The 14,049-nt window shown below is 39.4% G+C and overlaps 1 long non-coding RNA gene across 1 annotated transcript; it reads right to left on the bottom strand.

Annotated features, from left to right (window-relative positions):
• Positions 1–10,968: 10,968 nt before the first annotated feature.
• LOC104216804 (uncharacterized) lies at positions 10,969–12,000 on the bottom strand. Its single transcript, XR_011402670.1, has 3 exons — positions 11,927–12,000; positions 11,166–11,388; positions 10,969–11,038 (listed from the first exon to the last, which is right to left on the bottom strand). It is a non-coding gene; the product is annotated as an uncharacterized lncRNA (long non-coding RNA).
• Between the last annotated feature and the right edge of the window lie 2,049 nt (positions 12,001–14,049).

The raw sequence follows: 14,049 nt of genomic DNA, 5'->3' as shown, positions 1-14,049 counted from the left end.
GGCAACTTGTGAGCTACTATGGAAGTGCTCAAATCGGTCATGTCATCATACGACCATGTGAAGATGTCCTCATATTCTTTTAGGAAACGAATGTACTCTTTATTTTTTGTTGGCGACAACTGAATGCTGATGTGAGTTTCTTTGACGGTCTCGGCGTCTCCCAAATTTACTGCTTCTGTCTCATCCAGATTGGACTTAGGCTTATTTTCAAAATTTTCAACCTCCCTGACGATTTCCTCGAGTATCTCATCTTCTTCCTCTGAGTCACTATTCTCATGTTACGTTGCCTCATTACATGTCATAGTCACTGGTTCATCAGGAAAAGTAATAATAGCGTTGTGGAAAGAAAAAGTGTAAAGATAGTAGTGAATAATAAAGAGCAAATGCATTTGATTAAAACTTGAGAAATTGTTCAAACAAAGCACGGCTCGATGAATCGAGCATTTATTTTGAAACAATTAAAGATTAAAATGAAACTATAGGAAATTTTAAATGCCTAAAACGGCTGTAGAAGTAAATCCTGCCAAGCTACCTAGGGACTCGGGGGGCTCGGGATGGTGTAGCGGTCCAATTTTTGAGAACAGCTCCCTTCGCCACAGTCTGAATAGTGAGGCCTTCTTCTTCCTCCTCCTCAATTATGGCACCGCGGTCCATGTCCTCATCTTCCAAGAACAAATTCTTCAACCCAGCTAGTGCTTCTTCTGCAGTCCCCCATATTGTGTCGGCCTAGTGGAAAGCCTGTTCCAAACGTGGCACCGGTTGCTAAAGAGGGTAATATTGTCCACGCCATGGAGGCTACCAATTCCTGTATTTTTGACATATGTACTGGTATCCGAGCCCAAAGGTGGTACCATGATTTTTCAGTTGTATTGGTTTGGTGATGCCTTGGAGGTTCCTTCCCAACCCTTTGTCGGGTTCATATCCAGACCACGCTAGTATGCTTTCTATTTTGTCACTCCACCACTTATCCTTCTCGGCGACATTGACCCATTCAATGTGATGATAGGTTTCCCCTCCTAGCCTTATTCTGTGTCCCATGGCTAGGATGGTTTGACTGGTGTAGATGGGGTTACTCCTATCTCAGTGGATAATCACCTTCTAATGGTTCCATTCGAATTTCACGGCTTGATGTAGTGTGGAAGACACGGCCCCAGTAGTATGAATCCATGGTTGGCCCAATAAAAGATTATATGAGGCTGGTACGTCAAGCACCTGAAATTCAACGTCAAACCAAGTTGGCCCCATCTGCAAGCAAAGGTTGATTTCCTCGATCGTTGCCCTCTAGGACCCATTGAAAGCCTTCATATTCATGCTTCCTACCCGTATCTCATGGAAACCTTTGTGTAACCTTTTCAAAGTGTCCAATGGACAAATATTTAGGCTTGAACCTCCATCAACCAGGACCCTAGCAATGAACTTGTCTTCAAATTGCACTGTGATATGCTATGCTCGATTGTGATTCAATCCCTCGGGTGGTAGCTCATCTTCGTGGAAGATGATCATATGACTTTCTAGTACTTGCCCAACCATGTTGGCCATTTCTCCACCAGTGATGTTATTGGGTACATAAGCCTCGCTCAGTACTTTCATCAGAGCGTTATTGTGTGCCTCCGAATTCTGCAATAGCGACAGATAGATATCTGAGCAGGGACTTTGTTCAGATGGTCAACAACAGAGTATTCCTTTGCCTTCACTTTCCTCCATAGGTCATCTGGCCCAATCGCAATGATAGGCTACCTAGTAGTGGCCTCCTTACTCGAACCTCTCAGGTGTTCAGGGGTATAGATTCTTCCAGTTCTAGTCATCCCTTGCGCAGCGTCAGATTCCTCTACCTTGGCTTTCCCTTTCCATCGAGCCTCGGCAACATAATCCCAGGGTATTACTTTTGAGTTGAAAGGGGGTATGGTTGATACCGTCATAGTAAAAGGTGTGACCACTTATACTTCAAAGGGAGCGGAGGTGGCTGCGGGCGGAGCCACTTCCACCTCGAATGGAACTGATGTAGTTACCTCAACATCAATAGGTGCCTGAGTCTAAACCACAATAGGAGTTGTGTGACTGCAACTTTAAAGTAATTGTCTTCTCGAATAAGCTCGATCGACCCCTCGGGGTCCCATTCTTCATTTGTCTCTATCACATGTACACCATCACCTCTGTGATCAGGGAGGGGATTATTGCGGACATTAGGTGTGAATTCCTTTGCTTGTATGACCTTGTTGTCAATTAGCGTCTGGATCTTATCCTTCAATGTTCGACACTCAGTAGTGGTGTGCCCTTTTATACCGAAATGGTACACATAAGTTTTGCTTGGATTGACCCATTGGGATGGATTTTCTAATGCCACAGTGGGAACAGGAGTAACGTAAACTGTGGCTTTCAAACTTTCATATAGTTGATCGATGGGCTCAGCAATAGCGGTGTATTGTCTGGGCGGCTTGCGGTCGAAGTTGGGTCTTGGTCTTGGAAAGTTTTGGTGAGTTGGAGGCGATTAGAAATGGGATAGTTGGGAGTTATAGGTGTGATGGACAATGGCTGGTTGGGAATATCTGGGAGATGAAGGTTGATATGTAGGCGGTGATGCTTGGTATGTAGGTGGAGGTATTTGATATATGGCTGGAGGTGTCTGATAGGTAAGTGGAGATTTTGGGCGTTGGGCCACCATTACCGCCCCAACATCTCTCTTCTTCGGTATGCCACCTGATTGTAGTGCCTTATTAGTGGCTTACAGTGCCTCGAAGTTCGTTACCATCCCGCTTTTGATTCCTTCTTCGATTCTTTCTCCAAGTTTGATGATGTCAGAGAATTTGTGATTTTTGATAACCATCAACCTTTCATAATATTGTGCATCATGTGCCCTGACGAAGAATTTATTCATTTGTTCTTCGTCCAAAAAGGGCCTGACCTTGGCCGCTTCCGACCTCCAATGAGTAATATATTTACGGAAAGTCTCCATAGGTTTCTTCTTAAGATTCTGAATGTAGAAGACATCCGGTGCATTCTCTATGTTGAACTTGAATTGGTCCATGAAATTCGACACCATGCTTACCCAATTGGGCCATGTCTTGGGATTTTGGCTGATATACCAAGACAAAGCGTCCTCAGTAAGGCTCCTCATAAAGAGCTTCATCCGGATCTTTTCATCTTTCCCAACCCAGACAAGCTTGTCACAATAGGTCCTTAGATGAACCCTGGGATCACCTGTGCCATCGAACATTTCGAACTTGAGAGGTTTGTACCCCTCTGGTAGTTCGACATCCGGCTGTATGCACAAATCTTCATAGTTCAAACCTTCTATTCCTTTGTCGCCTTCAACACCTTGAACTCGGCTTGTTAACTTCTTGAGTTCTTCAGCCATGTTTTTAATGAGAAGGTCCTTCTCGGAGGATTCCGGTGTATATGAGATTGGTTGGATAGAGTGAGGTACAGTTTCCACATATATAGGGTTGCTTTGATGGGTGCCAAGAACTTGGGTACAACGATGGTCATTGGTGGAGTTTTGTGGATCGGGAATGGGTTGTGGTATGTTTTAGGGAGTGTGGTAAGTGGCAGTTGGTGGGTACTGAATTAGTTGATGATGATGTTGCGATGGAGTTGGTATTGGCAATAGATTGATATTTTGGGGTGGAGGTGCATATTGATTTGATGCGGTAGGATTTTGTGGATGTTGGTTTTGTGTGTTCTGAGGAGGTGTCGGGTTCTTTGTGTTTTGTTGGTGGATATCAGGGACATTGAGAGTGAGTGACAAGTTTGCTAAGTTGCTAACCTGCTCAAGTTCTCCTTTCAATTCCAGTATCTTTTGTTCCAGTCTCAAGACTAGATCATTTGGGGCCGGAGTACTACGACCATCTAAAGTCTTTGCGTTCTCAATATTCTCCTTTCGGATACCACTAAAGTCGTCCATTTTTGTCTTTCTTTTTACCTTTGTGTTGCTTGGAAGAGGAGGAGGTATAAGGCCTCTAGATCTAGTGTGATATGTTGATGAGGCCAGTATGAGTGAACCAACCTAAGGGGATGGGAATAACAATAAAAAAATAAGCAAAAAACAAAAAAGGTAACAAGTCAGTGAGGATCCTGAAACGTTTGCAGTATTTAAACACATATTGCAAAATGTAAACTCGTGTCCTATTTGGGGAACCTCGTTGTGCCCGAGGTAGGCCTAGAAACAAATAAACTTGGAGAACTTTTAATGCTAACAAATGCTTTATTTCATAATATAAAAATAGTCGAATCTCAAAACAACACTAAGATAATAATAAACTAAGTCACTATTGGCACTTGGCCTTATTACATTTTAGGAAAAGCAAGTAAATCTAGCCTATTTGGTCCCAGAAGGACCTTCCCTAGATTCGATCTTCTGGACTCCATCATATAGATCCCCCAGCTGGCGCAGTCCCAATAGCAAGTAGGCTTTGTCCAGATGTCCTCCTTCAGCTCCTTCAGTGTTCTGGTAATTTTCAATCCTTTTTATGACTTTGCCTTCGAGCTCCACTATTCCTCGCTCCAGATATTCCAGTTTCTTGTTGGAAGTGATCGCCATTTCTTTTCACTCCTCGATCAACCTCACATTCCTCTCATGTATTTCCCGGTGGTCATTCTCGGAGTTGTAGACCCTATTGCGTAACTTGTTGCATTTGACTTGAGCTTCAGATTCCTCATCTATGATTTTGTTCCCTCGACCGGTCCCTGGTGTCACCATTCCTTTCAGATTGTCCTCCAACCATGCCAGGTAGAGAGGCTCGCACCCTGCATGATACCTGTATGGCTCAACGGTGCTTTTCTCCACAATGATTTTGCAGCGCCACATGTACTGAGCTTGGCACTTGTAAGGGATGTCGTCATCTTGGAAGTCTGCCCTGAAATGACTTATTTTGACAACCCTTGGTACAACTTGTTTTCTGCCTGCTTGCCTCATAACTCGCATAGGGACATATGGATATATCCCTCTCAACCCAATCAGCACCAAGAGTGGAGCATCCCTGGACCTGATAATAAACTCGTCTGTTGGGAACCATTCAAACATCCACTGCACCTGTTCCTTGGTTAGATTGTCGAAGAACTCTACCCATTCTTTGGCGCTTTCCGGCTGAGCGAATCTGTATGGAATGTAAGTCATCTGCTTAGGATAATGGAAGGTAATATGGTCATTCCAAGCCCTTCGCGAAAATTCTTGGCGATAACAACCCTTTTGGAAATTCTCCAACAACCATAACTGCAGCAACAAATTAGAACCCTCGAAATGCTCGACCTCTATTTGACAGTGCTCCAGAGCCTTGTAGATGTCGGCTACGATCATGGGGACTATGGTATATGTCTGTCCATTAATCCCTTCCATAAGAGTCTTGGCGACCATGGCCAACCTAGTGTGGATTCTTCCTTTTTTCATTGGGAACACTATCAGGCCCAGGAAGCACACAATGAATACAAACACTTTACGGTGGATCTGACCCAGAGAAGTGAGAGAGATATCGTCATGGTAAGTACAGAAAGACTTGCTATGGCCATACCTCTCGTACATGTATTCGAAAGGTATGTAAGATTCTTTTAAGCACATTAGGTCGACATTCTTCTTCAGCCCCATCATCTTCAAAAAAAAACCTGCCCGTATGGTTTTTTGGTACCAATAGCCCGAGACTGTCCCAAGTCGATCCCGCAAGACCTCCAATTTCCTCTAGAAGCGGTGTCATTTATATGTCACTGAAATGAAACACAACCTTTTCGCTATCCCATAATAAAGTGGAAACTTCGATCAATTTGTTGTTTGGCTCAATATCTAGCAAGGAAGGCTGGTTACTCAGGTACTTTCTCACATGTTTCTTATCACTTGAGGAAAGGTCCTCCCACCAATCTAGCAGCAATGGTGGGATGCTGCTAACCATACCAAATCTGGGGACCTCGTTCCTCATTTTCTGCAAAACAAAAGGGTTAGACCTTACCCCCACCGGACTCGATTATTTATACATTTATGATCAACATATCGGCATTTAGTTCTCCAAATTAATGCATAGAACGTGGTTTGTGTCCGTTGGGATTGTGGAAAACCCGATGGACTTTGGATAAGGCTTATTTTAAAGGATCATTATGTGGACAACATAACTGATCCGACTAGGTTTTACCATGATACATGCACAATTTTAACCAAAGTAAGGTTTTTATGGAGTTTTAGGCTGGTACCCTCAAGTGGAAAACTCGAGGGGGAAGGCACGGAACCGTCGACTGCACCGCTGATCGACTGGTTTTACTGCAAATAAGCCTTTCCGAATTTAAGGGTAGTAAATAGGAAGAGCGCAGCCACTCATTAAAGTGTTGCTATAGAATTTGATACGCACGAGTGGAATATGATGTGAAACATGATATATTCAACAATTAATAACATGTAGTCAAGTACTTACACGTAGGAAAAATAAATACAGTATTTAAATAATTGAAATACAGTTACATGAAAAAGAAAACAAAGAGACAAGTCAGTTTCAGGGATAAAGAATCATAAATGCTTAAAATGAAACGGATAGTTAAATTCAAATAAGGGAGAAGGGTACATGATAAAGCATGCTTGGACTAATTCATAAAATAAGTTCGTTATGGTAAGAGCCTAAAGGTATCCCCAGCAGAGTCACCATGCTGTCGCGCCTCCTTTTTTCCCTCCATAGAGAGAGGTCCGAGTTTCGACATTCACGGGGTGCAATGACTCATTTCCTTTTAGGAATTGAGTATTTGAAGAGTCGCCACCTAACGAGATATGGTACATTAGGGCACCAAGAGTGATTAACTCTTGGATTGGTTTGCATTACTAGAGATTTAGGGTAAGGGGTCGAAATAACCTCGAGGGGAAGGTGTTAGACACCCCTCTTGGTCCACAACTGTGGATCCCGACCAAACTTATATTCGCAAATTAGTCCATTACAAATAAACAGTTGAATCAAATAGGTTGCAAGTAAAGCACGTTGGATAACTCAAACAATAAGATAAAGATTTTTTGAACAAGTTGTATAAAACAAAGTTTTAAACAGAAAAAGGAATTTTGGAAAGGAGGAGTCCTAGGTTGGTTAGCCTATAGGATCACTCCATACAATGTTTGGTAAACACTCCTCGATGAGGGGCTACACGTAACATTAGCGCATAGTCATCATATCCCATATCTACCCTTCCCATCCCCTTAGTGGTCATTTAAAGCGAGTGCTTGGTCAACGATCTTTATTGCGTGCTGTTACCCGTCCCTTCTTAATGGTCGTGGAGGGATTTAGGACCTCTACCTATAGGTGGTTCTAGACAGACCCCTAAGGTTTTAAAGGTACAAATATTAAGGCGACATGCAAGAACAATTAGGACTCTTAGCAATAACAAAAGGGAGCAATTAGAAGCTCAAAATTTCCTCCTCAAATAAGGCAATGAACAATTCAAACACAAATAAGGGCATTTTGTTTAAACTGTATCCTAAGGCATGATGTCTAAGTGAACATACAAAAACCAAGTAGTTTATTTTATAAACTCGGAGGTAATGACCCTATCAGTGGACTACTGATTTTAAAGCTCGTTAGAACAACATTAGTCACAGAAACAGTTTCAGAATCGCAAGTTTTGAAAACGCCCTACAGGCTTGCCTATACGCGGAACACTAATGACTACATTTTATATAGTGAAACAAGTCAGGCTTTGAAACGAACTCTTTAATCCCTATAGGCATGCTGTCTAGTAACAGATTAAGGCAGTATTAAAGAACTCGTTTCAAGGAAATACAAACCACTTCAATTAAATCAATTTAGAAGTGAGCCAAACGTTAACTGGATTTATTTATTTAAAACCAAACTAGTTTAGATCTATAGGCAGAATCTGATGTTGTTCCCTATAGGCATGATATATAATTTCAATACTGATTTTAAAGACTTACAGGCATGATGACACATGGAAACATACATAAACACTTGTTATAACAGAAGTCGGATTTGGATTATATCCTATAGGCATAACATCTACTTGTGAAACTGATTTAAGACCCATTAAACATGATTTATATTATGGAATCAATTGAGACCTATAAGCATGATTTCTAACATGACAAGATACAAAATTCCTATAGGCATGATCTCTACTTACAAAGGCAAACACAACAAATTGTAAAGTCCTATAGGCATGGTTTCTACCCTTATTACCCCACAAACATATAGCTACCCACCCTTTTACTAATTACCCCTATATTCATTTACAAGTTATTACAGACCATATGAATGAATTACATAAGTAAATAAGAAAATAAGAAGTTATTCTACAAGGAGCCTACAGATAGGCCCAAATTTCCAAAACCTCCAATAACCTCAAATGCCTCAATTCCATAGACAATGTCATAGTCTAGGTTCATCAAAGTTCCCTAAGGATCTCAAGGATCCCGGGCAGTGCTTATATCTTGACTTGTTAACCAAAATTGAATAAGTGCAGTGTGGAAGGGCCAGCCTCTGTATGCCAGAGTTCAGAGGGTTCTCAAGAGGATCCCAAGGCAGTACACATACTGGAGGGGGCAGAACTTATTGATTCAGGAGTAGAGTGAAAGTGATTGACACAAGTTGAAAGATTTTAATGGGAAAACTGTATAAAAAGGAAGTTTGTTTGAAATAATTTAGTAAAACAACTGAGATAGTTTGAAAACAGAGTGGAGTAGTAAACAACAGTCCAAACACAACACCCTTAAGACGGGTTCATACATAGCCAGGAGTCACAGAACCAAAGCAAATTCAGTAGTCACAAATAGGGGTCAAGGGATTTGCGGATACATAGAACACATGATAACAAGCAAAGGTCTTAGGAATTGGTACAAACATGTTACATACACAACTAATTAGACATAGTCATAGAACCATCAATTATTAATGTTGTTCAGTATAGGATCCATATGATTTAATCCTAGAACCATACAAATTAGGAGTGCAGACTACCTAGAGGAGATTCATATCAGAGTCCAGATAGTGCAAGATTACACGGAGACAGATTACATAGAAGGGGTAACATGTTCATACTGGTTCTAAGGAAGGGGAGTTCATAACATGCTAATCATGTAAACATATTAACTGCAAGTTTCACAACAAAACCATAAGTAAAAGCAAACTAGAAACATGATGAATTGAAGCAATAAAAGAACCATATTGTTTTTGGAACTTTGAATTGAACTAGAACATACCAGTAGAGGAGACAGTAAACAAAAGTGAAGGAGTAGGAGAGCACAGTAGTTAGCCTTCGCTTGCAGCCGGCTAACTTAGAATAGTAGCAAGTAGCACAAAGGAGAGAGAGCAAAAAGTTTAAGTGTGAGAGAGAGAGCTTTTGAACCAAGAGTGTTCGTATGTTTGTGTCAATGAGAGGGTGTGTATATATAGTTTGAAAGCAGGTAGCAAATAAGGTAAAAATCAAAATTCAGTAACTATGGGGACTCAGAATCAATCAGTCACGAAATCAAGGTAAGTACTCCCTTTAATTGAGGAGTCAACTTCAAACGGTAATAAACATGTGGCAAATAAGGAAGGAAATCATATAAGGCTGAGCATAACAAATAAGGAAATATTTTCTGCATAGTACAAGTACACAACATGTAATAGAGGCTAGGTTCAGCATATTTCAATCAAGAAAAAGACTTGGGTGGTGAGGCTAGGTACAAGTACACAATATGTAATTGAGTCTTGATGATTTTGTAAAATAAATAGATTTACGGGAACGTAAGGGAACTATAAAGTAATGTTCAGAACAAGGATATTCAGGTGGTGTTAGAGAAAAAAATTGAGGGAGAGAGTAAAATGGGGTTGGGTGGTGAGGTGGCATGCCACATGGCATCCACCTCAGCAAAATGTTAGGCCATGTGGGATGATATTGGCCTTTGTGGAGGGCCTTAACGATAGAGGAGTATTTTTATACCTATTCTATAACGTCAAGGGTTGTGATGGACTGATAGTATAACGGAGGATATAAACAATCCTTTTCATATAGTAAAGAAGTATTTCTGACTCTTTTCCGTTAAAAATATAAGTATCTGGCTAACAAATAACATCGCATGTGTGAGCTTGCTCTATTGCGGAAAATAAAGGTTATAGAATGTTGATCAACGTAAAATTAATCAAGATTGATTTCGTAGAGTATTAGATTAATTATGAAAAGCATAAAAATGCTGTCCGGTGAGTAAGCTTGCTAATATTCAGTCTCACAAATTTGTATAAAGAAAAATGAATATCATGTACGACATATCAATAGTTGTATAAGGATGGATACAGTGTTTTTCCTAAACAGAATCTGTCGGCTAATTTGCCATAGAACTTAAATGGTTTAGGTGAAAATATTCTAAATTGAGGGGCCTAGATAGCTAACTTCCAAAAGTAAATTATGTTATATTTGACTTGCATTTTCAATGTGTCAATAGCTCATTCTTATCTACTTGTTTTTTCAAAGTTTGCTTTTTGGCTTTTTTTCACCAAACACTGACCTTTGCAGGAGAAAATATATAATCCCCAAAAGAAAAGTAATAATTAATCAGAAACTCTTCAATTGTTCAGCAGTCAAAATTTGAGAATTTTCTTTACATGGCATTGATTTCTGCCATGAAGGAAAGAAACAAAACATCTGATTTTGACCGTATATGCATTGTTTTTTTATTTACTTTTATTTGATTCAAATAAATCCAAAATTAAGACTTGTAGATTCGTAGTTAACTTTTCATTTATATATTATTGTACTATTAAGATATTTTATATTCAGTACTAAAAAATAGAAATTAGCGACAGATAAATTTTATAGGTAAATAAAAAAAATTATCGCTAATTCTATTTAGCGATAGATTAACGACAAATTATCAAGAAATTCTATTAGCTACGAACTTGAACAATTTTACCACTTTAGAGAGAGAGAGTAATTCCATATAAGTAGACTTGATTTCTCAACGTGATGAGATACAAATACAATAATACTAATTCCAGAACATTTTAATTAATTCTTGAAACAGTCGAACAGTGCACGTCCTGTCTTAGGTGTTGCAACTTCTTTCCTCAAGGATAATGACAATTACCAAAAGCTGCATAGATTTAAAAAATTTAGAAAATAATTAGATAAAGTACATACATTTCACACTTTTCTTCTTCTTCTTTTTTTTTTTTTTTTGTTGGGAAGGGAAATTAAAATTAGGATAAGATTTTACTTACAAGGATCAGAGACAGCAGGTGTTCCAATATCTGAATTGCATATACCTTTGGCCTTATAGAAAAGATCAAGTGCATAAGAAGCATGATTTCTCAAAGTATTTGGTTCAAAACATGCACCACCTGGACGTATTGGACTACAATCTAATTGTGAACATGTAGAATCAATAAATCCTTGTAATTTGTCTGGAGGAGCTGATACAATTGCTACACACCATGTATTCCCCTGTATACATATGCAATAATTAATCTTTTGAAGACAAATATATATATATATATATATATATATATATATATATATATATATATATACGCATATACAGAACCAGAATTTTAACGTGACGGGACACCACTATTCTGCTCAATTAATGGCGCTTAAAGGCTTTTATTGTTTAGGGTACCCAATTATTTAAAATCTTATTTTCAATGTGTGTGTATATATATATAATTGCTTATATTTACGAGGTCCACTAACCCCTCAACACTACACATAGGTCCGCATCTGCAACAAACATATATAGAAGTTGCTCTAATCAACAACAACAACAACAAAAAACCCAGTGTTAATCTCACAAATGAGGTTTTGGGTTTGGGGAGGGTAGAGTATACGCAAACCTTACTCCTAGTCCTGTAAAAGTAGAGAGACTATATATTTCTGATAAAGCCCCGATCCAAGGAAAAACATAAAAAAAGAAGCAGAAAAAACAAGCAATAACAAAATTCTTTATATATTTTTTCTTTTAAAAAAAGAATGAAATTCTTACTTTCTTTTGGTTAGCCCATTCAGAGATTCCAAGACTGCAGGCAAAGAAGAAAAAGAAAGAAACAAGAAACAAAGAAATGCAGACTTTTGCCATGGATTTTCTTATGCAAATTATGCAAGTAATACCAGAGGCAGCTAGCATATAGACCGCTGAGGTTATATAATACTAGAAAAAATAGTGTCAGTTACTAGTGCATTGTTGGTTATCAAAATGAGTAAATCATGTAATCTATAAACTAATTACTAGTATAAAGCTCTATGGTAGGTAAAATTTAATCTCTATATACCGGTAATGTAAGGGAATATCTTATGCTATCAAATCACCTAAGGATAACTACAAGTAGTTATCCATAATTACTTACTGAATTAACTTCAAAAATAAGATTATATTTCTTGTTATAATAAATTATGAAATTCTTCGCCGAGATCGTTTTGTACAATGGTGAGATATCTCAGGATATCGTAAGGGTGAGATATCTCATGGATTAGTAATCCCACCTTCTATATGGGATAGCTACTCCCACCATTTTATGGGTCGCTTGGTACAATGTTAGTATATCAGGATATTCCATGGGGTGAGATATACCATGAGATTAATTATCCCACCTTCTATATGAGATAACTAATCCTACCATTTTAGGATTCGTTTGTTACATGAGATAAGAATAATAATCTCAGAATAAATTAAGTTTGGGATTAACTTTATCACATGTTTGGTATGCAGTATTAGCAAATCCGTCGATAACTTTTACAATAAAATGGTGGGATTAACTATCCCGTATAGAAGGTGAGATAGCTAATCCTATGGGATATTGTATTGGTCAAAATCTGACCTCTGCGGTCAAGCTGACCAACATCTCATCCAAGCGGCAAGGCTGCGAAAGACGACATGGTCTATTTCACATCCCGTACTCACGATACCCATTGAGTCAGAAGAAACAACGCTCAGAGGACGACCAAGACGGACATAGTGTGAAAGAGCGTCAGACCAAGTACATAACAAAGGTCCCATGACTATATATAGTAGGGGAAATCGGGGGGCGGGGGGGGAGGATTTTTCACTTCTTCCTCTCTCCCTAGTCCCATCTCCTGTAATCTTCCTAATGAGAAGAAGAACGAAGCATCCTCCAAGAAAAATATGTAAAAGGGTCTCCTCTATTGATTAATGGGATCCACAACGAAAAGTTTCAATAAGATTGGTTACCTCTATCTCATTTTATGTCTTATTTTTCCAACTAATTTATTGATCTAGAATTCATTATGGTTAACTAAGATTTACCCCTTCATTTTTTTTATTGATTTGTCAACCATGGTTCCAATATCTTTTGAGTCAAACAATTTGGCGCCGTCTGTGAGGTTTTCTTAGTGAAATTTCCTAGTCTCTTCCAGATCAAAGACGAGAAACACGATTACCTACCAAAAAGAGCGCTAAGGCAAAACCCAACCCATGCAGGGCAAAGGCGCAGCATAGGAGGGGAAAGAGAGCTGAACAAAGTCACCGAATTTAGGAATCATCGCCACTTCAACCGCCGCAATGCCAGACAAAATGAGCAACGTAGCAAACCTATTCTCATCCACCGATCCATTGGATGGGGGCAAAGAAAGTATCATTTTGACTCACCTTCTGTTCTTTGCTCAAGCAGGAACTCAGGCACCGCACGGGCGAGCGAGCAAAGAAACATCTCAGTCAGAGAAGGGGAAACTACTACACGACCACCGAAATATCGCCCACCGATGATATCTCCAGACCGGAAAGTAGGAATTAGACAAGAAAACTCCAATGTGTGCACACAACAAACATACGCGAAACGGCAACGTTTCATACTCCCCGACATTTCACTCTCCGATGCAAACAATATCAAGCGAACTGGGACTCCCCCAAAGGATACCTGATCCTCCAAAAACTGGGACTGACGACGGGTTAACATTTCGATAAGTTCGAAATAACACCCTTTAAGGCCAAGGGCCTTAGCCAAAAGGAAGAGTTTGACCTTGATCGAATTACGACTGATTAACATTTCGACAAGTTCAAAATAGCACCCCTTAAGGCCAAGGGCCTTCGCCAAAAGGAAGAGTTCGACCTTGATCGAACAACGACGAATAACATTTCGACGAGTTCGAAAT

Source organism: Nicotiana sylvestris, chromosome 1, assembly GCF_000393655.2.
Source record: "Nicotiana sylvestris chromosome 1, ASM39365v2, whole genome shotgun sequence".
NCBI lineage: Eukaryota > Viridiplantae > Streptophyta > Magnoliopsida > Solanales > Solanaceae > Nicotiana > Nicotiana sylvestris.
This window is presented reverse-complemented; position numbering and strand designations above follow the sequence as displayed.